Raw genomic sequence first — 3,458 nt, 5'->3', positions numbered from 1 at the left:
TGTAAAACAATTAAGAAGTGAAGACTCCTCAGTTCAGTTCAGTTGTTCACTTGTGTCCAACTCTTTGCGACCCCATGGACTGCAACACGCCAGGCTTCCCTATCCATCACCAACGCCCGAAGCTTGCTCAAACTCATGTCCATCAAGTTGGTGATGCCATCCAACCATCTCATCCTTTATTGCCCCCTTCTCTTCCTGCCTTCAATCTTTCCCAGCATCAGGGTCTTTCCAAAGAGTCATTTCTTCACATCAGGTGGCCAAATTATTAGAGTTTCAGCTTCAGCTTCAGTCCTTCCAATGAATATTCAGGACTGATCTCCTTTAGGATGGACTGGTTAGATCTCCTAGCAATCCAAGGGACTCTCAAGAGTCTTCTCCAACCCCACAGTTCAAAAGCATCTATTCTTCAGCACTCAGGTTTCTTTATAGTCTAACTCTCACATCCATATATGACTACTGGAAAAACCATAGCTTTGACTATATGGACCTTTGTTGGCAAAGTAATGTCTCTGCTTTTTAATATACTGTCTAGGATAGTCATAGCTTTTCTTCCAAGCAGTAAGCGTCTTTTAATTTCATGGCTGCAGTCACCATCTCCAGTGATTTTGAAGCCCTCAAAAATAAAGTCTCTCACTGTTTCCATTGTTTCCCCATTTATTTGCCATGAAGTGATGAGACTGGACACCATGATCTTGGTTTTCTGCATGTTGAGTTTTAAGCCAATGTTTTCACTTTCTTATCTCACTTTCATTAAGAGGCTCTTTAGTTCTTCTTCTCTTTCTGCCATAAGGGTGGTGTCATCTGCATATCTGAGGTTACTGATATTTCTCCCAGAAATCTTGATTCCATCTTGTGCTTAATCCAGCCTGGCATTTGCTTCCCTGGTGGCTCAGAGGTTAAAGCGTCTGCCTCCAATGCAGGAGACCCGGGTTCAATCCCTGGGTCGGGAAGATCCCCTGGAGAAGGAAATGGCAATCCACTCCAGCATTCTTGCCTGGAGAATCCCATGGATGGAGAAGCCTAGTAGGTTACAGTCCACGGGGTTGCAAAGAGTCGGACACGACTGAGCGACTTCACCTCACCTTCACCTCACCCTGCATATAAGTTAAATAAGCAGGGTGACAATATGCAGCCTTGATGTACTCCTTTCCCGATTTGGAACCAGTCTGTTGTTCCATGTCCAGTTTTAACTGTTGCTTCTTGACCTGCATACAGATTTCTCAGGAGGCAGTTAAGGTGGCATGGTATTCCCATCTCTTGAAGAAATTTCCACAGTTTGTTGTGATCCACACAGTCAAAGGCTTTGGTGTAGTTAATAAAGCTGAAGTAGATGTTTTTCTGGAACTCTCTTGCTTTATCTATGATCCAATGGATGATGGCAATTTGATCTTTGGTTCCTCTGCCTTTTCTAAATCCAACTTGAATATCTGGAAGTTCTCAGTTCACGTACTATTGAAGTCTGACTTGGAGAATTTTGAGCATCACTTTGCTAGTGTGTGAGATGAGTGCAGTTTTACAGTAGTTTGAGCATTCTTTGGCATTGCCTTTCTTTGTGATTGGAATGAAAACTGACCTTTTCCAGTCCTGTGGCTGCTGCTGAGTTTTCTAAATTTGCTGGCATATTGAGTACTGCACTTTCACAGCATCATCTTTTAGGATTTTAAATAGCTCAACTGGAATTCCATTACCTCCGCTAGCTTTGTTCGTAGTGATGCTTCCTAAGGCCCACTTGACTTCACACTCCAGGATGTCTGGCTCTAGGTGAGTGATCACACCATCGTGATTATCCAGGTCATGAAGATCTTTTTTGTATAGTTCTTCTGTGTATTCTTGCCACCTCTTCTTAATATCTTCTGCTTCTCTTAGGGCCATACCATTTCTGTCCTTTATTGAGCCCATCTTTGCATGAAATGTTCCCTTGGTGTCTCTAATTTTCTTGAAGAGATCTCTAGTCTTTCCCATTCTATTGTTTTCCTCTATTTCTTTGCATTGATCACTGAGGAAGGATTTCTTATCTCTCCTACTGTTCTTGGGAACTCTGCATTCATTTGGGTATATCTTTTCTTTTCTCCTTTGCCCTTAGCTTCTCTTCTTTTCTCAGCTATTCATAAGGCCTCCTCAAACATCCATTTTGCCTTTTTGCATTTCTTTTTCTTGGGGATGGTCTTGATCCCCGCCTCCTGTACAATTCACGAACCTCCATCCATAGTTCTTCTGGCACTCTATCAGATCTAATCCCTGGAATCTATTTCTCACTTCCACAGTACAATCGTAAGGGATTTGATTTAGGTCATACCTGAATGGTCGAGTGGTTTTTCCCTATTTTCTTCAACTTAATTCTGAATTTGTCAATAAAGAGTTCATGATCTGAGCCACAGTCAGCTCCTGGTCTTGTTTTTGCTGACTGTATAGAGCTTCTCCATCTTTGGCTGCACAGAATATAATCAATCTGATTTCAGTATTGACCATCTCGTGATGTCCATGTGTAGAATCTTCTCTTGTGTTGTTGAAAGAGCATGTTTGTTATGACAAGAGGGTGTTTTATATAGAGAATGATTCCTATATGTAAAATAGATGAACAACAGGGAACTAGTATGGAGCGCAGGGAAATATATTCAAATCTTGTAATAACTATAATGTGTGTGTACTTGCTCAGTCATGTCCAACTCTTTGTGACCCAGTGGATTATAGCCCACCAGGCTCTTTCATCCATAGGATTTCCCAGGCAAGAATACTGGAATGAATTGCCATTTTCTCTTCCAGGGGATCTTCCCACCCAGGTATCAAACCCTTGTCTCCTGCCTCTTCTGCACTGTAAGCAGGTTCTTTATCGCTGAGGCACCAGGGAAGCCCTTAATAACCTATAATGGAAAAGAATAAAAAAGAATATGTGTATATATATATATATATATATATATATATATATACATACATACAGACACAAACACATATGTACACATATATGTGATACTATTTGTTGGTATAAATGCACAAAACAAGTGGTGAGTTCAGGATTTCAAGATCTTGATTTCTACTACAATTCATTTCAGTTTAGTTCAGTCACTCAGTCATGTCAGACTCTTTGCAACCCCATGAACCGCAGTACACCAGGCCTCCCTCTCCATCACCAACTCCCAGAGTCCACCCAAACCCATGTCCATTGAGTCGGTGATGCCATCCAACCATCTCATCCTTTTCCTCCTGCCCTCAATCTTTCCCAGCATCAGGGTCTTTTTCAATAAGTCAGCTCTTTGCATCAGGTGGCCAAAGTATTGGAGTTTCAGCTTCAACATCAGTCCTATCAATGAACACCCAAGACTGATCTCCTTTAGGATGGACTGGTTGGATCTCCTTGCAGTCCAAGGGACTCTCAAGAGTCTTCTCCAACACCACAGTTCAAAAGCATCAATTCTTCGGCGTTCAGCCTTCTTCACAGTCCAACTCTCACATCCATACAT

The 3,458-nt window shown here is 41.8% G+C and overlaps 1 non-coding gene across 1 annotated transcript; it reads left to right on the top strand.

Moving 5' to 3' along the window:
- The first annotated feature begins 878 nt into the window (after nt 1–878).
- Nucleotides 879–950, top strand: TRNAW-CCA (transfer RNA tryptophan (anticodon CCA)). The gene has a single exon. It is a non-coding gene; the product is annotated as a tRNA-Trp (tRNA).
- Nucleotides 951–3,458: the final 2,508 nt, after the last annotated feature.

The sequence above is a fragment of the Capricornis sumatraensis genome, chromosome 2 (assembly GCF_032405125.1).
Source record: "Capricornis sumatraensis isolate serow.1 chromosome 2, serow.2, whole genome shotgun sequence".
NCBI lineage: Eukaryota > Metazoa > Chordata > Mammalia > Artiodactyla > Bovidae > Capricornis > Capricornis sumatraensis.
The sequence above is the reverse complement of the archived record's forward strand: the minus strand, read 5'-3'. Positions and strand labels throughout refer to the sequence as shown.